The sequence below is a fragment of the Pleurodeles waltl genome, chromosome 1_2 (genome assembly GCF_031143425.1).
Source record: "Pleurodeles waltl isolate 20211129_DDA chromosome 1_2, aPleWal1.hap1.20221129, whole genome shotgun sequence".
Classification (NCBI taxonomy): domain Eukaryota; kingdom Metazoa; phylum Chordata; class Amphibia; order Caudata; family Salamandridae; genus Pleurodeles; species Pleurodeles waltl.
In genome coordinates, this window is record NC_090437.1 from 883,622,554 (window position 1) to 883,645,684 (window position 23,131).

Sequence of the window (23,131 nt, forward strand, 5' to 3'; positions counted from 1 at the left end):
TTTTACCACCCCAGCATTAGAGTTGCTGGCTGGGCTAACACAATTCCCCAAAAAATAGACACAAGACAGCCACAGAGGAGTAACAAGAGGAATAAACTAAAAGGGTCACCCAAAAATATCAAGAGTGTTCAAACAGTTATAGTGTAACAAGGATGTTGAGTTGTCCTGAATCATGGCCATAATTGCAACAGGGAGAGATTATTAAAAGATATACAATTATCATATAAACTCAATAAAAAGATGTTTCAGAAATACATTTTTGTCATTAGACTGTGATTACAAATTAAGCACTGTGAGCTAAATGGGTTAAAAGTGGCTTTACATATATTAAAAATGCTACAGATGGCTTTAGAATAATGGTGACTCAGTATTCCCACTAAACCGCAACAGCTGCACATTGCACAGGAAAGCTTTAGGCAATAGCATATGATTATTTACAAATTAAGCACTGCAAGAGTGAGCTAAAGGGGTTAAAAGTGGCTGTATATATATGTGAAAAATGCCCACGATGGCTTTAGAATAATGGTGCCTCAGTATTCACACTGAACTGCAACAGCCGCGCGTTGGAAAGAAAGCTTTAGGCACCTGAATGTGATTTACAAATTAAGCACTGAGTGAGCTAAAGGGGTTAAAAGTAGCTGTATATATTTAAAAAATGCCAGAGATAGCTTTAGAATAATTGTGCCTCAGTATTCACATTGAACTGCAACAGCTGCGCATTGGAAAGAAATGTTTTAGGCACTGACACGTGGTTGTTTACAAATTAAGCAGTGCAAGCTAAAGGGGTTAACTGTGGCTGTATATATATAAAAAATGTCTGAGCTGCGCATTGTAGAGGAAAGCTTTAAGCAGCAGCACATCATTTTTTTTAACAAATTAAGCACTGCACTAAAGGGGTTAAAAGTGGCTGTACATATATTAAAAATGCCCGCGATTGCTTTTGGCTTTAGAATAATGGTGCCTCAGTATTCACATTGAACTGCAACAGCTGTGCGTTGAAAAGAAAAGCTTTAGGCACCTGCACTTCATTATTTACAAATTAAGCACTGGGTGAGCTAACAGGGTTACAAGTGGCTCTTTATTTATTAAAAATGTCCAAGATGGCTTTAGAATAATGGTGCCTCAGTTTTTTCATATTGAACTGCAACAGCTGCGCTTTGCAAAGGAAATCTTTAGGCATCGGCATGTGATTATTTACAAATTAAGCACTGCGCTAAAGGGGTTAAAAGTGGCTGTACATAATAAAAATGCCTGAGATGGCTTTAGAATAATGCTGGCTCAGTATTCACATTGAAATGCAGCAGCTGCACGTTGTAAACAAAATCTTTAGGAACCTGCACATGATGACAAATTAGGCATGGTGCTAAAGGGGTTAAAATTGGCTGTAAATATATAAAAAATGCCCGAGATGGCTTTAGAATAATGCTGCCTCGGTATTCACAATGAACTGCAGCAGCTGTGCGTTACAAAGGAAAGCTTTAGGCACCAGCATGTGATTATTTACAACCAGCATGTAATTATTGACAAATTAGGCACTGCTGCTACATATTATGGACACAGAGTAAGATTTTTAAAAAAAAGCGTCACATTGGGAGAAAGTATAAAATTGTCCATTGTGTAACAATCGTATGTAATGTGGCTACATAGTAACAAAAAGTAAAGGTAATTTATAGAAAAGGAGAATCAAGTGTCATGCCTACCATGGAGCCTGAAGGAGAAACAAAAGAAATAATGTGAAGTAACTGGTAGTCATGCAAATCTCTCCAATACTGCCAATTGAGTTCCCGCTGGGTAAAACTTAAATGTGCCATGGCTGCCATTGAGTGCCAAGGAGAAATAAAAGAAATAATGTTAAATAACTGGTAGTCATGTAAAGCGCTACAATAATGCTGAACGAGTTGGCGCTGTGCAACACTTGAAAGTGCAATGGAACGTGAAGGGGAAACAATGTCAAGTAACTGGTAGTCATGGAAAGCGCTCAAATACTGCCGATCAAGTTCACTCTGCGTAAAAATTGAAAGCGCCATGGAGCCCGAAGGGGAGGGACAAAAGAAAAAAGTAGTTCGCTCACAGTAAAGCATATTGACAATTGTGCAATAATCCATGTAACAGGGTTGGTCTTCAAGGAGTAACAAAGCAACCTGAAGGCGGGACAAACATAAAGCATGGAGCAATGACATGAAGGGATTTTTGAAAGGAAAGAACAAATAAAAGTGATGGGCTTCAGATGGACGTGGTTAAAAGCCACAGAATAGATAATGACTGGCTGCAAGCGCTTGCGCACCCAACCTAAAAAAGTAGGGAACATTTGCAAGTAATGTTGGTTGTTGAGTTGCCTGCCTTTTCCTGCAATGGCCCTAGCTGTTCGATCAGCAGTTTGTTTACATGTGACACTTGCATGTTTTTAGTGTGTTTATCAGGGACATTTTAAGGATTTCTGGGACCGTGGACCAAACGTAATTTAGGGGGCCCTATTTAGAACAGCTTTGAATTTATGATCTAATTTCAGCCCTCCTTGGCCAGGTCATTCACAGAGTACAGGCACACTAGTCCACAAATGTGTTTACCTGTAATATTCATGAATAGTGATGTGTGTTTTCAATATTATATAATATATTATAATCATATTTATATTATAATAATACAGCAGCAGCTCACGAATATTATTGCGAATAATCTCTGTGAAACCCCCTCCCATTTCTCAACTGTGAAGGCCTGTGACGGTTTAAATAAACTTTGCTTATGGATGCTGCATAGTGTGGAAAAATAAACATTTCTCTGCAAAATATCTGTAATTGACTCCCATGCATCACCCACATTAAAATAAATTAAAGGAAAACGGTATTTAAAACAACCTGTTTAAGAAAGTTTCAAGGTCATCAGGACAACACCCTCAGCTGAACAGAGCTGGCTCTATCAGGGCCCTCTGAAAGGCTGGGGCCTTGACCAGACCCCACCTTGCCCATGTTTTAAAACGTCTCTAGTGTTTATGTGTTAACAGGTCAGAGTAGTAACAATGAAAAACTGACTTTGGAACTGGCCTCTGTAAAGATCTATATTCATGTTATTAACTTTGCAGTCAAAACCACTGATAGATTTCTAGAAAATGACTGTAAACACCTTTAAAGTAATTAGTGTCAGCAACGCAGTCAATGTTTACGTGCCACAGGTTTTACTTCACCCTGAATGCCATAAGATAGCTGGCTCTTTGTAGAAGTTATGTTTGTTTTTTCACACAACATATCACTCGTGTAGTACAGAGTCACCTCCAGGTGTTGGACTGAGTTCAGGTTTTCATAGGTGTGTATGACTGGGTACCATTGACATGTGTGGAGCTGAGGCCGGAGGGAGTGCACATTTCTCACTGTGCTTGTCAGTGGGTCATGAAGGTGGTGAGACTATATGCTCGTCCAACTCTTGGTCTCTCACAGAGAGATTTTCATACATGTGTACATTGTAATTATGGGAAAGTGTGTGAAGGAAGTCTACAGCTGTAGAAATGTGGATGGCACCAAAGGAAGTGCAGTGCTTGGAGGTGGGCTGGTGGGTTATGTGTGCGCGCGGGTGGCCAGGTGGAGGAGGTGAAGGATGTAGGTGCAAGAGAACGTGAGAAGATGCGCTGGAGAGAAAGAGATGAGGTACAAGTGAAGCAGATGGATAATTTCTGAAATAAATGAGGAACCAAGGGGAGTAAGTGTCTAACAGAGCGGCAGACCGTTGAGGAAAGCAGTGTGAGGGGGAGTTAAGGAGTGAATGAGACACTCTGAACACCACTATTCCTTCCACAGACCTCGAAGATGTTTAACTCACAGTCTTATACTTTCAGGTTTGAAATATCTTGTCTCCTTTCAATGCCCTACTTGTGACACTAAGTGCTGCATCATTGCGAGTAGAACAAGGAAGTCATGTCCATGTAAGGACGTTTCTGAAGTGACGTCTCTTTTGTGTAATGGTTTAGACCAGTGGCGTGGCAAGGGTTCCATGTGCAAGTAAACAGAATTGGCCTCTGACCCCAGGCTAGGTATTAAAACACAATACCAAAAGAAAACAACCCAACTTCATGCTATTGGTTCCAGAAAACCAAAATCCCCATTGAGCTCTGAATACAAAGCTGAACACAGAAAGCAAGACAAAACCAGACAAGAGACAATACAATAACAAACAAACAAATAATCAAATATAATTTATTGGATAATGTCTACATAATATATATTAAATCTAATCAATTAATGAGTAAATAGAAAAACTAGCTGAAAAACATGATTAAAGCCACCCCCTATGTTAAAAACCAAAGGAAATTCACAATCATACAAACTCAATCACACTATAAAAATACACCTGAGTACCAAGGAATTGTAAACAAAAAACGAAAAACAGCAATGTTTCTACTAGTGATATAAATCAGAATAATGAACTGTAAATGTAGTGAAGAGACAAAAAAAAATAATCTTTTTTACATTGATATAGAGTCTCTTAGATTAATTGCTTTTGTAGTTATGGTGTATTAAAACACATCAATATCTATGGTGCAGGGGACTCTGGTCCCCTGAGGACTCTGGACACTGGTGCCACTACTCTGCTGCACCATTGATAGCTACACCCCTGGTCTCGAGAGACTCAAACTAGCTGCAGCGCTCCCGGAGAACATGCTCACTGGGTACACCATAATGTGTCCACTCCCAAGCCTGGTAAAGAATAGTACGAGGACCATACTCAGATCACAGGACAGCTGGCAGAAAGATGCAAAGGGAGAGGAGAGCCAAGAAAGTCTACTTATAGTCACAATATATGCCAAAGAAACGTAACCATCTCTGCATCTTGCCCCTGTGACTGCAGCTAGTGACCGTTCTGCCCAGTTTGACGTCTTGCCCCACCTTTAGCCCTTAGCAGCCTCGTATTTGCTGCTAAATGGCTGGGAACGGGCAAGAAATGCAAACTGCAGCAATTAAACTGGTATTTGTGTATGTGAAAAAAGGGACTTTATCTGTGACTTAACTACTGGGACTGCTGCCCCACCTGCTGTAATGGCAGCATTACGAGTAGAGTCCGACAAGCTTTTAGCATCCTCGGGCCTGACTCTTCAGAGTCAGGGTCAGTGTCTCCTGGTGTCTGCAGTGCACAAAAGTCTTAACCGAGTTCTCTTGCACAACAAATTATTGAATTTTCTATTATACACCACAACTACGTCGCTTTTTACTGCCTTCTTTAATACAGTACCCAAACCCTTTTATGTCCTGAGTACTAGCTTCTATCCCAGGAAGCCCTCAATCCCTTGCCAAGTCCTACAGTTGAATGATACTGGAGTTACACCCATAAGTTAATATATTTTAGAGGTCACTCTTCATTACTGCAGATGAACATGAAGTGTCCAGAAAAATAGTTCGAACCCATCACGCATCTTCATAGAATATCCACACTGCCATCACAAGACCGATCACAACATTCACAGCTTGAAACCCTACCATCACCCATGTTCTTATTCTTTCTAAAATGAAGAAAATACACAGTTGTTCACTGCATTACCTTTTGCAATGTAAATGGGGTGAGTCACGTATACCCATAAGTTATGGTATATTGTTCCCACATAACCTTAGTAATGAGCTACAAGCATCCTGCAGGCCATGGTGTTTTATAGGGATTTGTATTTAGCGGTTTTTGTTCCTCTCTCAACATTTGTGACATTTTAACACACAAATATCACAGTGGCTCAAACTGCATATTGAAGTCGAGTAGAGGTGTGCACCGCCTTTTCTGAAAAGGACAATCAATGTTATTGTACGAAAAGCAGTTTATTCTCTGAATCGCACTGTTTTTCTAAAAGTTAAAAAATGTGTTGTGCTCCAGTGGTTTTACAGTATGACTGCATAGTCCCCACCCAAAGGAATGCATGGAGTCTCGGTGTGGGGCTGAAAGTCAGTGTCAGAATGGCCAGATTCTGGGTTGGAGTAAGGGACAATGGCATTTTTAAAACTAGTTTGAACGACTTTAAAGATCCTGAGTTAGGTCTTTCAACAACGTGGGGCTTGCAGATGTCAGGATTCTCATCAAAGTGTGAAGATGGGGACATTCCTCAGTAGCCACTGAAGATCAAGGCGTGCCGGAGTAATGCACTTGGAGTGTGATCGCAGCATGTGACGTACACCTCCTGTCAGGGTAGTCCTCTTTCAGGTCCTATTGAATCAGTAGGGGAGGGATCCAGCTTTGAATTAGCTCTGGTGAACTCCTACGTCCTGATATTGTATGCACACCCACAACATGACAGCAAACATGAATCATTGTCCCTCAAACAGAGAGTGGAGTGAAATGTTTGAGAATTCTTAATGCTGAGTCTGAAATCACACTGTCCCCCAGTGTCATAGGTGGCATAAGTATGTTATATTTAGCCTCTCCATTTTTTGTGTGACATCAACCCTCTAGTCACCAGGCCCTGCAAATCTGACTTTTTGAAACATAGATGGGGATCTGCCTCTTGCATCCTCCTCACATCCCTAGCAAATCCCAAAATGAAAGAAGCATTTGCAATGCAATAGGTCTCACATTTACTTGAGTTGGCACTAATGGCATTGTAAATGCATAACAGGTCTTTTTTGGACACATTAATAGGTCAACCCTGCCACATATTTTAGTCCTTTGTGTCACATATTTCCAGTGGCCCTACATATAACTAAAGGGCTAGTAGGCCTACTGGAATATTGTTTTAAACAAGACCCTTAAAACACAAAGTACTCCCAGGTGCAAAACATATTTACCTGGCAATTTGACAGGTGACATTGCCCAAGGGGCAATGAATAAACAAATTGTACTCCAAGAATGCGTGCTTACTGGATCACTGTCCCTTTACTGCAGTCTGGGGAGTCGAACAAAACACCCATGATTTTTCGCACACCTGAGGAGAGCCACCTCACATGATATTAATGATCCTCAGTCAGTCTTGAACTGAAATATTAGTTGTAAAATATTGACCATTGTAAAGCATAATCAACTGTAAGCTCTCCTCAAGGTTAGTTTTATAAATACATGCACACACAGCTCACGTTTCACAGACTCAGACATGTGTAGTTAATCTAGTCAGGTTTCTGTTTTGTATTCACAGCTTGTATCACATTATAAAAATCAAACTACAATTTCCAGAATGCAAAACTGAAACATAAACTAAATGAGCAAATCATGCATCGAACTAGGGAGCTGGATAAGTAAAACTACAAGTCCCTTAATTTTACTAAATATGTGTGCTGCAAAGAACATGTACTAAGCAGATTAGAGTGCATATCATGTCAAAATGTCAAAATAGTTCTGGCGATTAATATTCATTCTGGAGAGACACATACTTTTGTCTAGTGGACGTCTGGACTCATTATAAGGTAGTGCAGGGGGGTTAATGTGCCTGCTGCAAAAAACGTGTGCTAGGCAAATCACAAAGTGCATGTAATGTAAAAATCTCAAAATAACTCTAGCAATTTATGTTCTTTCTGGCGAGAGAATGTACTTTTGTCTAGTGGAAACTTGGAGTCATAATAAGGTAGCGCAGATAGTTAATGTGCCTGCTGCAAAGAACGTGTACTAGGCAAATCACAAAGTGCATGTAGTTTAAAAAACGTCAAATTAACTCTGGCGATTTATGTTCTTTCTGGAGAGAGAACATACTTTTGTCCAGTGGAGCGTACTTTTGTCTAGTGGAAGCTAGGAGTCATCATAATATTAATATAATAATATATAATATTAATATTAATATGCCTGCTGCAAAGAAAGTGTACTAAGCAGATCAGAGTGCATATAATGTACAAATGTCCAAACAACTCTGGCAATGAATGTTCTTTCTGGAGAGAGAACATACTTTTGTCTAATAGAAGCTTGGACTCATTATAAGGTAGCGAAGAGGGTTAATGTTCTTTCTGGAGAGAGAATGTACTTTTGTCTAGTGGAAGCTTTGACTCATTGGGTAGCGCAGAGGGTTAATGTGCCTGCTGCAAAGGACATGTACTAAGCAAATCGCAAAGTGCATATAATGTAAAAATGACAAAATAACTCTGGCAAGTTATGTTCTTTCTGAAGAGAGAACATACTTTTGTCTAGTGAAAGCTTGGAGTCATCATAAGGTAGTGCAGAGGGTTAATGTGCCTGCTGCAAAGAACGTGTACTCTGCAAATCACAAAGTGCATGTAATGTAAAAATGTCAAAATAACTGGCAATTTATGTTTTGTTCTGAAGAGAGAATGTACTTTTGTCTAGTGGAAGCTTGGAGTCATCATAAGGTAGCACGCAGGGTTAATGTGCCTGCTGCAAAGAACGTGTACTAAGCAGATTATAGTGCATATAATGTAAAAATGATACCACCAATCAAGTTTGCACTCTGAGCGTGCGCAATGGCAGCCATGGAGCGCAGACAAAAGAAAAAAGTAGTTCGTCCACACTGAAGTATGTCGGCAATCATACAATTATCTCTGTAACAGGGTCGGTGTCCAAGGCGGTAACCGAACCGTCCCAAGCCGGGAAAAATGTGAAGCATTGAACAATGACATCAAGTGATGTTTGAAAGGCAAGCCCACGAACGAGTGAAAGTGATGGGCACGAGGTGGGAGTGGTTAAAAGCCCACAATACTTACAACAGGTCAAAGCGCTTGTGCGCTCGACCTAAAAAGTCAGATGTGAAAATGGAGAGCTGCACTCTCAAATCAACTTAATCTCAATACAGTAGAAAGAGTAAATTATGAGTGTTGATTATGGGATGTTGAGATCTTTATAATCCACCTGCCACCTGAAGTGGTATCAAGGTTTATAACTGAAGTGTACGTCATGCATAACGTGACAACATCGCACTTGATCAATGCTATAATTTTATAACAAAAAGTAGCGCAACTCGGTATATAAGTGTACAAGGATCTAAAAATATGATCATCAACCCAAGTAAATCCTGTCAGAGATAGCGAAGAAAGTTCTAGATTATTTTCTTTCATGTTGAAAGGAGTGATGCCTCTTTAGTTTGTAGGTGCATTCAATATATCCTAACAGTTTTTCTTAGACACACAGGAACATCAAATACATCTGACCATCAAATAGGCATTTTGTTTCATGGCGAACTTTTTCATGGCTGATCGATGGCCAGATCCATAGGGTATATCTGAACCTGAAATTGACAACTCAATGATCATTGGATGAAAAAAAAAAATTATCAGCTTTTGATGACGTGTTACCGAATTGTATAATGGAGAAATTCCACTACCTATAATTTAGACAACCTTGCACTTTCAATACCACAATTGAAAGTGCAAGGTTCTCTAAATTATAAGTAGTGATTTTTCTCAATTAAATGGCCATTGTTAAATAATTGATGAGTTGTGATAGGACATAAGTAAGTACGTGGTCAGCTGTGTAAACAAAGTGGGGAGGTTCACAGGTGAATAATGGGTAACTATGACTAAGTTAAAAAAATGAGAAGGCATGTGCCAGTGAGCTGGATAGGAGAGACTCATAGTGTAGGATACAAGTTGTCCTGGTATTTCTCCTAATTTAGTGAGGATGCACTGGAAAATGATAGAGCTTATAAAGTATATAAAAGGGCCTGATGTTAAGTCTATTACTTAACTAGAATCGATTAGTTACTGGTAACAGGGAGATGATGTAGTTTGTATAACCATCATGGAGTAAGGGCTGGAGGAAAAGTCAGCTGAACAAAAATTCGGGAATACAAAGTGATACAATGACTGGAACAAAAGCAGATGACATAAGGCAGTACCACTAACCCGATCAAAGGGCAGTGCAGACATGAAAGAGAGAGAAAGGGAGAGTGACTGAGAGGGGAGTGAGTGTGTGCGCGTGAGTGAGTGATTGAGGCTGCTTCCCAGTGAATAGGTAGTAAACTACTGTTAATTACATATGCATCTTGAAATAGCCCTTCTTCCATAATATTGTATCACAGCCATCTCCACAGATGGAAAGTGGATCACTCTTGGAAGGGAAGTATCAGGCAGTCTGGATGAGTATTCTATTATGTTTAAGTCTAATAGTAGTAGCAGAGTTCAAATATTAATACGCTATAGATATAATTTTCTACAGAAGTGAGTAGTAAAGAAAGAAACATGTAAATACTGTTACGGAATGCATAAAGATGGACATAAGTGATTGCCACATCCAGCGACCTCTGAGATGCTCAAAGCTAAAGAGATGTGTATGGACATGGTCCGCGTGATCTGTTAGTGGTATTTGGCGACCCCGAATAAGAGGAATTCATCATGGAACTACAGCTCTTTATTGTCTGTGGATTGAGAAGAGATTCTGGCTCTGTACAAGAAGGTTGCCTCTCCCTATCCATCTAAGTGCGGTGGTGCCAGGTCTGTGGGAGCTGATGACCCGGTGACTTGTGTGAATGGGTTTGTGCGGGCTCAGTCTGACAGAGTCTTGGGCGTAAGTACCAGTGAGACACTGGCCTCCAATGGCCTCAGGCTCTGGTGGCCGACTGGTATTGCTTTCAGTGCAGGCAATGCTACTTGGCCATGCTGAGAAGACATTCCCATTTTTCCATTGGGGTTGCACTCCGTGTGTGTGTGGGGCAGGGGAGGGAGATGCACTACAGATGCCAATGTAAAATGAGCTCTGTGGGGAATCTTGCTTGTCTTTTGCCCATGTAGTACTCTGTGTCTAGAGAGATTCTTGCACAGCTGCTGCTTATGCTTCATATGTCCTGTGTGTGTGATTGGAGAATGTACAGTTGCTGTATCTGTTATGGTTATACAAGGTTTTGGGGACCTCAGAACGCAGGGGTAAGAAAGACACCCACCTAACCTAAATCAACTTTTAGAACAAAATAGATAATTTTAGTTTTTAGTTTAAATAGGTTTTACCTACAACATCTTCAACACTGGGTAACACCCTATGCATGCATTTATTCCATTAATCTTTAAATACCATATGCTTTACAGATTTTCTTCTATAATTTAATGGAACTTTACTTATTAAAAAACCTGACAAATCATAAAAACACTTTGGAATGATTTTCTCACTACGTTAACATTTGTTTTAATCCTCCAATGCAGTATCACAAATCACTCATCTACAGCTCTGCATAAAGAATAGGTGTATCACCCCGGGGTGCACACACATACAGATTGCTTCTAGAACATCAGTTCTTTTAGAGGTAGATTTCTGCTGGTTTCAGTAGGTGCTACATAAACTATGAAGAGTTTTGGTGGTATTTCATAATGCCACTGCCTTCCTCGTAACACAGACACTCTCACAAATCGTTTACCAAAAAAAATCAATATATTTCAGGAGAGTATACTTTATATAATTTGGCCTATAATCTATTATGCAATAGGTGATAAGTATAGGAGACACTGTATATACTGTGCTAGGGAATCCTCCACCAGAGCACGTCTTTGCACCCTGCACACTCCCTGGCACCCTGTGTTCTCCCGTTGCCCTCTGAGATCTACTGTTGCACCGAGCTGTTCTCCAAGCTGTGCTAACATACAACAAAGGAACAGCATGGGCACTAGAGGTGCAAGTGTCCCTAATACAAAGAACAGTGAGCAGGGCAGGGGTTTTTATGGGGGGTAATTGGCATCTCCTACTGCTATCCAAAGCTATCTTCTCTGCCAATTGCTCACTTATACACATTTCTTGGCAGTATACAAAACCAGAATAATTGTTGCATGTATGACAACAAGGTAAGCCACAGGAACAACAGCGTGATCCTCCATCTATGACAAGATGGCCTGGTTCACTGGCTATAGTTTATAAGCTAACCTAGATGTACTCATGTGAAGTAAACTACTATTGCTGCCCTCCAGTCGCTCCCGTTCCCACAGTTGAGAAAAAATAGCCTTTACACAGTTACTACCAGCTCACGATTCCTTCACCTCTCCACATATAACTTCCAATGTACTTACTACAAACGCGTGTATGCTGTCATGGCTGGGTCGCCTACATTTCTTGGACACTACACAGACAGTGCCTACGGCTTGCTAAAAGCATGAACATGCAGACTAAACATGTCCGATGGCCATTATCCATACTGTGGAACATCTGGTTATTTACGACACCGCGTACTTCAACTTTAGTCTGTGGCAGCGGATGTCTTTTGAGTAAAGAGACCTTAACGTTACACAACCCAACATAAACACAGGAGTCACTCATTCTTATTAGGTCTTCTGACTATTTAAGAGTTTTACCCTAAAAGTATAACAGTTTTAACAATTTTCCAAATTGTCTGGCAAGCAGCCTGAAAATGTCCCATTTAGGGTCAGGATCGAAGAGGAACATGTTAACGCTGGATTTCAGAAGAGATATTACTGCACACGATATAGAGGGGCCTTGTCGAGACCTTGGTGTATAATAAACAGAAACTGATTTAAGGAAAGGATATTCCATAAATCAGACAATTATAGAATGTAAAACAATCTGTCTTTTCTCTCATACATTGACTGGTTGGCTAGGGAAACAATTTAATAAAAAAGCGGTCTACCCAGGCACCCTTTCCTACACAAATGAGCATGGGGAAGAAATAATACATAACAAACGACACGTCAAGGCTGAAATAAAGTAAATTATAGAGTTAAAATAGGGAATTTAATATAATGAATGGAGTAAAAAAAGTGAAAAACTTTGTTCATCATATTATGTATATGTAGTGTAAACTACGATCCACTAAAGCCAGGACATGGACGGCCTCGTAGACACTACAAATATTTCTTAGCGTCATATGCAGGTCTGATGTGTTGTGTGCAAAGTGTTGCTTTTGTATTAAGTTCAGTAGTTGTCATGTATGCAAGTGGGACAGTTTGTGCTCTATTCACCACAAGGAACATTAACACTTCTTTTGTAGATTTTAACAGAGCCATGTGCATTAAATATGTAAAACTACCAGAGGGCACATTTCTGCATATTTTTGTGCTGCACTAACATTTTCATGCCAAACGGCATATTTTACATAAATGCAAAATAGCACTATCTGTTTTCCATGAGCAGAGTCCAAGGTTTTTGACCCTTTGAGGTCTCTGCATGGCTTCTGCACAACAGCGGTTGCAGGTGGTTTGGTGTCACTCAAGGACACGTGGTACCCACTGCTACTTTTGTTGTGTTATCAAATTTGAGAAAGACAATACAGTTTGTGACACGAGGACCCAGGACTTTTGAAACGGGACTCGTTGTCCCACTAGCCTCGTGGAGGGTGCGGAGCCACCAGAGGAAAGCGGAAGCGCTCTTAAGCGCCACACCAACGCCTCTGCGCGGGACGTGCAGTTTGTGACACTGGGACTTGGAGTCCCAGGATTTTTTAAACGGGGCTCGGTGTCCCACTAGCCTCGTGGAGGGGGCGGAGCCACCAGAGGAAAGCGGAAGCGCTCTTAAGTGCCACACCAACGCCGCAGGGCTGGGCCATCCCTCTTAGTCTCAGCAGAGGGGGTAAATGATTGAGTTTTAGCCCTCAGACAGATCATGGACAAGGTTTTTTCTTGTATTATCCCTTTTATAATCCCCATCTGTAGTAAACCTTTATGGTGGAAGAAAGTTTTTGGCTTTCCAGCAACCCAAACAGTGGCCGCTCTCTGTGACTGACTTGAGAGGCATCTGGGGCACTTGAAGATATCCGTGAAGATGGGGAGGAGAAAGTCTTTGCTAACTGGGGATCAGGGAGGAGGGGAAAAGGGTAAATCAACTCTAACTTAACATTGGATTCCTTTCTAGGGCGTGCTGTTGGGGTAGTCACGAGAGAGCTTGACCTGGCTGAAAGGAGACTCTTGCTGGAATTGGGTGACTGGCAACAAACTTCTCTGAAGATGGTCATTTGGGGACCATCAAGGGTAAGGATGGACAGTCTCGGGATAGCCAGCGGGATTTGCCCAAAACCCAGAGCAAGTAGAACCAGAGGGGCCCGGGACAAAGGGTCTGTGAGGAGGAATAAGGAAGAGCAAGAGGCTTTTGATGGCCTCTTCTCCGGGCAATAGAAGCCCTCCTTCGAAAAAGAATAAGTCTGCAAACAGACCTGGGAAGAAAACTAAACTGCCCCAGCCTGCTAAGCCTAACTTGACCCCGTTGGGTTCAATGGATCAGTGCCCTGGTTTTTGCTTTGAAAATTTATTGCCAAAATTTTAAGAATTGATCGAGTCTTGTTTGGCCCTGGTAATAGAAGAACTGTGGGTGCTTGAAATGGCAGTCTCTCAGATGAGTGGCAAAAAGAGGCCAAGGCTGGCTTCTGAGAAAGAGGGCCTTTCAGGTCTTAGGTGGCAAAGCAGTGAGGCCGAGATGGTGCAGCAGCAAAAAGAAAAACCTAAATCCCTGTTGAGAGAGACGCAAAAACCTTTTAGTCACCCCATCTCAAGGGCTGCTGGCCTCCACTCAGAGACCGTTGTGGGAGTCTCCTCAGTAACCCCAGAGACAAATTGTAGGAAGGAGGGTGGGAGGATTTTTGGCAGTGGGCATACGGATATTGTGGGTGTGACTCAAGAAAGGAGTGAGATTCAAAACTCATATGGGGGAAATTGTCCCCCCTTGTCTGTTTAGAGCTTCCTCCAGCCTGTGCACCCTATGTGGTGGTGCTCACTGATGTTCCCCCCTTAGTATCGGGTACAAGTGAATCCACAGCCCAATTAAAGAATAAGACCTGCCATTGGCTGAGTAAAAATAGTGACTTTGTGTGTAAGGACTTTGAGGATATCCTGTTTGTCTGAAGAATTGACTGGGTCGGGCCCCGGGCAAAGGTTGACAATGGGGACTGTGTGATTATAAATTGTAGACATCCAGGCCTGGCCCAGAGGATCCTTTTGTCACATCGTTTGGCATTTCAGCTGAAGAGTAAGATTGGCGCTTTCCCTTTAGGTTTTTTCTATAATCACACCCAGTTGAGAGATGATACCTCAATTAGGAATCCTAGTCCTGGGCAGGGTGCCTCACAGCTAAATAGTCTGGGTTATGTTTTTACTCCCTCTAGAGAGTTGGAGAGGGTGGATTGACGTTATGTACAGAGTCACATGGGGGGGGTGATGAATTCTCCTCCTGATACCTTGAATACTGTAGGACGGGATGGTTCAAATATGAATTGTTGCCTCATTTCCTGGAATGTAGCTGGGTATGACTCTAGGCTCTTGGACAGTAATTGGTTGAAGTTTGTGGCACACTATGATTTTATCTTATTGCAAGAGACCTGGTCAGATGGGATGGCTGTATGGGATGGTTTTCTAAGTTTTACAGTCCCGGCCGTAAGGTCCCAAGGCAGTTGCCCAAAAGGTGGTTTAGTCACCTTAATTTGATTCTCTAAAATAGCTAGAACGTATCAAATTACGTGTAAACATCAGGGCTTTTTAATCACCTGGGTAGTCTTCTCAAACAAATTTAATGTTGTGCTGATCAATTTCTACAATGCTGTTTGGGATTCTGGGTGCCAAATTGAGGTGCTCTTCTCTGTTTTGCAGAAATTGAAGTGCAGACTGGAGGGGTTTGGGTTTGCTTTTTGCGCTGTGGTGGCAGGGGACTTTAATGCCAAATTAGGGAGCTACAGCACTATGGAGAACCCTTTTGAACAGGATTACAAGATAAAGTCAGTAGAGAGGACACATGATGTGATGGGTGGGGCATTGAATAAAGGCTTAAGGAGTCTGGGTTTCCTGAACTTCTGCGACCTGCGAGTGGTGGGTACATATCTGCTCCCACTTTTGTTGGTAGGGGGGCTGGAACCACAATTGACTACATTTTTGTGTCCTCTCCTTTAAAGAACATGCTCGTGGAAGGTGAAGTAGTAGTGCAGCATCTTAGTGATCATAACCCCCTCAGGATTTCTTTTAATTTCCCTGAGAAAAGGCAGAACTTAGTGTGGGGTGGGCCAGTCTCAGTGAGACCCAAAGACCAGGGTAGACGTCTCGGCTGGAAACAAGTTAACATTCAGCAATTAACAGAGAGGGTAGTGGGTAAAAACTCAAATATGTTTTTAGGAACTCTCTTGGCTGATTCTCCAAGCCTAGGGGAAGTCATGGATGCTATATCCAGAGTAAATAGAGCCTTTAAAGAAGGCATGACTGTAGCTGCCCAGCGCCCTTGTAAGCTTCAGGGGGGTTGGTTTACCAAGCCCTGCTATGAGGCCAAGCAATCTCTGAGGAAGGCCTTAAAGGGAAATCCGAGAGATATAACCTTAGTAAGAGATGCAAGGGCCCACTATAAATCTGTCCTGAGGGACAGAAAGCAACAGCTTAAGGAGCAAGCCTAGGAGGATCTGGAAAGGGCAGCTTTACTTAAGAACCCCGGCCTGTTCTGGAAGGTGGTCAATAAGGGCTCTATTGAAACAGAAACTTCTGAGGGTTTGGGTTGCAATATCACCCCTGAGATGTGGGTGGCCCACTTTTGTGGAATTTTTTCTGGGTGCCCTATAGGAGACCAAAGGGGTGGTCAGCAGGGACACTCCCCAGATCTAGCTATTAGGTTTAACCTAGAAGAGGTTAAGGAGGCGCTGCAATGCAGCGCAAGTCACAAAGCCCCGGGTCCTGATACTATTCCAATGGACCTATACAAATATTGTCCACAGCTTTGGCCACCCATTTTGCTCAATGTTCTCAATGCAGCGGTGAGTGTAGGAATCTCTGCTACTTGGAGATAGGCATGTATTGACCCTGTTTACAAAAAGGGCAATCGTAATGATCCGAAGTCGTATCACCCGATCTCACTATTTGCTCCTCAGCAAAAATTCTGGGTGGGATTATCCTAAAACGCATTGAGGATTGGATGTCTGATAACACAAATTTGGCTCAGTACGGCTTCAGGGAAGGGTTAGGTACCCTAGAGCAATGTTTAAATCTGCTTATGCTGATTGGCAAGTATACACAGGCCATGAGGGGCACCCTGTGCCTTGCTTTTATGGACCTAAGCTGCGCCTTTGATAAGGTAAATCGTAGTAAGCTCTGGGATAGGCTTACCCAGATGGGCATGGATCCTCTTATCGTGGAGCTGCTTCGCTATCTTCACTTAGGTACCAATGCTAATGTGAGGATTGGGCAGCATGGTGAAAGTACGGAGTTGTTTGAACTAAATAGGGGAGTGCGACAGGGGTGTGTTCTGGCCCCTACCCTTTTTTTGCTGTACATAAATGGGTTGTTTGATTTCTTAGCTGAGAGATGCAAGGACGCTCCTAAAATCAATGGCAAGAGTATTCCTGTATTGATATACGCGGATGATGCTCTTCTAATGGCCCGCACCATGAACAGTCTAAGTGAGGCGGTTAAAGCATACGAAAGTTTCATGACATCGTTAAACTTGGAGATAAATTGCAGCAAATCACATTTTATGGCCTATGGTAAACCTCTAGTTAAAGTGGGTGCATTAAAATTAAAGGAACAGGTAATTGGAAAGGTGCAGGATTTTCCCTATCTTGGAGTGATCTTTGATGATAAGGGTACTTGGAAATCCTGTATCACCAAGAGAGGGAGGATTTTTAACTCCACTGTAGGTGCTACGTTTGAATTTCCTGCCAGGGTTGGTAACAAACCTATAAAGCCCCTGCTTGAGGCATACAGGTGTAAATGCCTTCCAGTTCTGTTGTATGGGGCCCCACTCTGGGCTTACATGGAAAATAGGACCCCTGTGACTGAGGAAAACCTATTATTGATGAAGGCTATTAGGGGTGGGTCAAAACACTTCTGGGTTTTGTTTGCACCTTGAGCTGGATTTGGATTTTATAGAAGACACCATTAAATTAGCTCCCGTTTTATTGTGGATCTTAATATGGACAAGTGAATTTGCGCCCCTAAACAGGGAAATCCTGCGTTATTGTTTGTGATGCGATCACGCTAAGGAAATTCCCTGCCTGGCTTATGTAAGAAATTTTGTTAATGCATTGGGGCGCTCCGACATTTTTGATGCTCCAGAGGGTTTATCCAGAGCGGACAAAAAGTGGGTAAAGGAGAATTTTCTAAAAATGGCAATAGCTAGGAGGGAGGAGATGGAGCTAAGGAAGAAATCAGTGAGGGATTTTATTATGATAAAGATGGGGGTGGGCCCAGAGACCTACCTCTTGGAGGTTAAAAACGTAAGGGAAAGGACCCTCATCACACGATTTCCTTTGCGGGTGATCAGAACCAATCTGTGTTTCCCGCTAGGGCAGTTTGATCAGAACACTATAAAACTATGTCCGTGTGATGGTGTTTGCCCGCAGACCCTACTGCACTTTACTATGTTTTGGGAGCTATATACACCTTTTAGGAAACAATATTTAGTCCCCCTTTTGAGGGATAGAGGTTTTGTGCAATACTGTCCAGCTTTTTTGTGGTTATGTATGTCTTGGGAGGCGATGGTGTGGCGAGGGATTGGTTTCTTTTTTAAAGGGAGCAATAACTTGGCGGAATAGTGTATATTGTTTAATTATGCTGAAGTGTTTATACAAATTTTTATCTTAAGCATGGTACCATCAATTTTGAGCTTTATAATTCTGTTTTTAATTCTTTTTTTTTCTTTTTTTAAAATTGTTTCTAAACATAATTGGGGGTTATAAGGTTTAAGAGATTGTGATGTGTTGTGAATTCATATGTTTTATGGGTGAGAACCTTTTTTAACCGAATAAAATGATTTTGATTTTGATCTGTTAAATGTGTCTAACAATTGGGAAAGAGCCCTATTGTTAAAATTCGGAGCAGGCACTATGGGCCTCATTCCGACCCTGGCGGTCTGTGACCGCCAGGGCGGAGGGCAGCGGAAGCACCGCCAACAGGCTGGCGGTGCTTCCAGGGCTATTCTGACCGTGGCGGTAAAGCCGCGGTCACAAAAGGGGAACCGGCGGTTTCCCACCGGTTTTCCCCTGGCCCAGGGAATCCTCCAAGGCGGCGCTGCTTGCAGCGCCGCCATGGGGATTCCGACCCCCTTCCCGCCAGCCTGTTTCTGGCGGTTCTCACCGCCAGAACCAGGATGGCGGGAACGGGTGTCGGGGGGCCCCTGGGGGCCCCTGCACTGCCCATACCACTGGCATGGGCAGTGCAGGGGACCCCTAACAGGGCCCCATACAGATTTGCACTGTCTGCTTTGCAGACAGTGAAAATCGCGACGGGTGCCACTGCACCCGTCGCACCCCTGCAACTCCGCCGGCTCCATTCGGAGCCGGCTTCCTCGTTGCAGGGGCTTTCCCGCTGGGCCGGCGGGCGGCCTTTCGGCAGTCGCCCGCCGGCCCAGCGGGAAAGTTGGAATGGCCGCCGCGGTCTTTTGACCGCGGGGCGGTCATTCGGCGGTAACCGCATGGCGGGCCGCGACCGCCGCCCGCCGCGGTCAGAATGACCGCCTATATGTTTTATGTTGTTTTTTCTGAGGGGTGATTAAGGGAACCTTGAAGGGAGAAATGTGCTTGTGATAATGTGTCTTCTCAATCCTTATTGCACTTTGTGGTATTTTGTAAGCTGTATAAATCTTTTAGAGTTCAATATTTATTGCCTCTTTTTAAAACTCAAAGTTTTAAACAATGCAGAGTTGTTCTTCGATTTTTAAAAATTGCTACCCAGCACTGATGTCTGCTTTAGAATGGGCAGTTTTCCTAAAGCAGTTGTATCTTATCATAAAAGTTTCTGTTTGCAGATCATATCTCTGTATTTATTATTGTTCACCCCTACAGTATTTCGTATGTGTCTTTTATATACTGTGTATATTATCTCTTATGATTGTCTTTGACACTCGAATAAAGAATTGAAAATTGAAAAATTGAAAGACAATAAAAGTAACACAAAAGCCCAGCACCTCATGTCCAACACTAGTTGCACCAAGAGTCAAACAACCATGCCCTCAGAAAGAAGTGTATTGGGATACGGAAATGTCATGTCAGCTGAACAAGACCTCAAAACAAACAGCCAGTATTTATTTTTTTCACTTGTAAACGGAACTTTATTGCTTTGAAATCAATAACACAACGTTACATAGCCACGTACATAATGTTGATAAAATATGTGCAACTTCATCACAAGATACTCCTCAATGTAGCATTGCTCTCCTCGGTATTGCAACCATTTCCCCCACATTTTCCCATGTTTCTTGGGGCAGTCACGTCATATATCCACGTGGTGTGCATCTTCCCGTTTGGGACACCAGTCCATCGCCTGTTTCCAACGGACCAAGGAGGAGTGGAGGTGAAGGGAGTTGAAGGCAGAGTTTCACGTTTTCTCTATTTCTCTCTCAGTCAGCATGGTTCTGATTCCCACCAAGGTTGTGTCTCCCACTGTCTACTACTCACTCATCCAATCTAGAACTCCTAAGAGAGCTATCTCTGGGGTTGGGTCTATTGGCCGCACCAGTGCTCTAGATAAGGTGTCGAAGAATGCCTGTCAGTATTGTGCAATTTGAGGGCATTCCCATACCAAGTGGAAAAAATGTGCTTGTGGTTCTGGGCCATGTCCAAAGTCATGTGATAATTGTGCCTGCATTCCAGATTCTCAAGGGAATTAGATAGGTTATGTGAAGGAAGTTGAGTTGAATGAGTCAGAGCCTTGCGAATATGAGTAACACTCTGGGTGACATGCGTTACTCCAGTAGAGGGCCCAATTATCCCTCTCAGTGGGACTGCAATAGTGTAAAGTGGTCTGGAGAATTAAGTATGAGGGTCTTATAAATCTGCGAGATGCCCTTCTCCTCTAAGGGACCCATAAGAATTCAGGATTCTAGAGGACTAAACTCTGGGACAGTACCAAGAGAACTGCGGTGTTGCATTTGTTTACTCAAAATTATGACGTAGTTGTAAGTATTTTAAAAATTCAGGTTTGTGTAGGATGAAGTTCGCCTGAAGGTACTGATGGTACTTAATATGGAAACCATGCCATAGACCTCCAAACGTAGAGATCCCAATGTTGTCCCACACTCTAAACCAGATCAAGAAAGATGAGTCATGTAGCCATTGTGGAGTCCATAGAGGGGTCTCAAGTGTCTCCAGTGTGATCCATTTGTCCCAGCCAGTCCACCTCAATGCCAAGCGCCATCTAAGAAGGTGAACCCGAGTCTGCTCTGGAAGGTACAAGGGTATGGAGTTCCCATAAAGCTTAGCCCCATGTTTGCCACTTCCAGGTGAAAAGCTGGAGTGCTCCATCCCCACCACCATTCAGCCATTTATTGAGTACCTACTGATGGGCCACCCATTCATAGAAGCAGATATCTGCCATGCATCCATCATGAGGTGAGTGGACATATATACTGCATGCGATCTGGGAGGGATGGTTAAGCCATAGGAAGTCATTGTCAGCCAGTACAGCAGCTTGCTCAATTTATTCTCCCATTTGTAGACCCTGTTCATCAATGCTAGTCAGCGTTGGCGATCCTCACCAAGTGGCAGTTGTCAAAGTAATTCTATCTCCAAAGCCAGACGGTGGAGCTTAGATTTGGTCATGTGGGCATAGCCAATATATTCTAACATTAGGACATTAAGTTCCAGGTCAGTCATTAGGTGGTGTTTGGCCCATTCCTTTGTCTATGTGATTCTGCATATGGTGGCCTTAACTGCCACCCACAACACACTGGGAGAGTCTAGTGTGTCTTGGTTTGTAGTAATTGCCTATTTTTTTAGCAAGAAAGTTTCTAAATTCACGTTGTTGCATGTGCTATACACTGAGTCACCACATTGGTTGGGGTCCTTCTATCTGATGGCTGAAGACTAGGGTTACAGGAGCATGGTTGGATATGCCACAAGTTAGTATGTGGGAGCTTGTTGTGTGTGTGAAGTCAATTTTGGTGAGAAATATTAGATCAGTGCACAAAAATTAGTTGTGTGCTGCGGAGAGGTGAGTGTATGCCTGAACCCAGGGCTTCCACTCCCTTCAGGCGTCACAGTGTCCAAGACTCTCTGTCCAGCCCTGCAGCCCTCCACCCACTGTAGCTCGGTTAGTCTCAAGGCCCATGGAGTCTCGCATGGGGGTCATGATGTTGTTAAAGTCGCCTCCAATAATGGTAAGCCTGTAGTAAAGGGGGAGAATTGCCCCCTCAGGTCATCCATAGTGTGGTGAATCAAAGTGGTACAGACATACTGCTAATACAATGGTGTATATGAGCTCCTAGGGTTCCCTTGAGCACAACATACCGTTCCAGAGGGTCTAGGTGCACGATGGAGTTGACCAGGGGAAAGGCCTTATGGAGAAGCACTGCTGCTCCACTACAACCTTGTGTGTATCCTGTATGGTAGACTCTATCATATCCATAGAGGGCCAGGAAATGGTAGTTAGTGTCCAACGGGTGAACTTCCTGCAATAGCAAAACAGCAGGGCCACGGTGTTCAGCAAAATGGAGCACCGCCCTTCACCTAGTTCAGTCATTAAGGCCATTGTCATTCCATGTTATTAAGGTAAAGGAGCCCATATCAGGGGGGGTGGAAATATTATTTAGGGCCAGCATGGCCATTACTATGGGTCCTCTAATAATGGTCTTGAATTCCATGAGGTTTAGGTGTGAAGGCTGTAGGTACTGTGGCAGGTGTTGAGATATGTAGACCAAACAAAACATTGAAAACTGCAATTCGATAAAGCTGAACTCGGCTAATGTAACAATCCTCTGTGTCACAAATAGCGTTCACTACCCCACACTTCCCTCCAGAAGCATCTGTCGCTCCACCCCCCAAAAACAAACTAATTTAAACTGAGGTGTAAGTCCAGGTAAATGCTCCCCACTCAGGTCTGTGGTGGCCCATCATGTAAAAAAGATACAGGTGTCTCGACAGGGATCATGAACATCTTGGTCTCTAGAGACTTCAGGAAGTGTCTGCTATGTCTAGATGAGAATCTTGGTCTAGAGGTTTAGTTGGTGAGAGCCTCTGGGGCTGTTCCTGTGAGTGACAGAGCTCCAGGTCAGCTTCAGAGTTAGAGCATGAGGTGGCCATCAATGCTTGGTGACTGCGTCTTTGCAGTTTCCGGTGGCCAGTGGGGGTACATTCACAGAGGGGTTCAGTGCTGGAGCAGAACCCCAGGTGGGGGAGGGGTTGCACCGTAAGGGTTGTTGTTCCATTGCCAACTCCCACACCAACTCTGGATTGTCAAAGAAAAGGCGCTTAGAGTTGTGAATGACTTTGAGTGTTCCTGGGATTATTAGCATGTTCTGCACTTTCATTGCGTGAAGTTTTGCTTTAACCACTTCAAATGATTTCTGGAGTTGTTGAACATGATTGGGTAGTCTGGGAAAATCATTATGTGCTGTGACTGGTAGGTAA

General features: G+C 42.9%; 1 protein-coding gene across 1 annotated transcript in view; it reads right to left on the reverse strand.

The window, feature by feature from the left end:
* ENPP6 (ectonucleotide pyrophosphatase/phosphodiesterase 6) overlaps nt 1–23,131 on the reverse strand; it is a 234,505-nt gene that overhangs the window by 139,903 nt on the left and 71,471 nt on the right. The gene's annotated exons all lie outside the window — the stretch shown is intronic.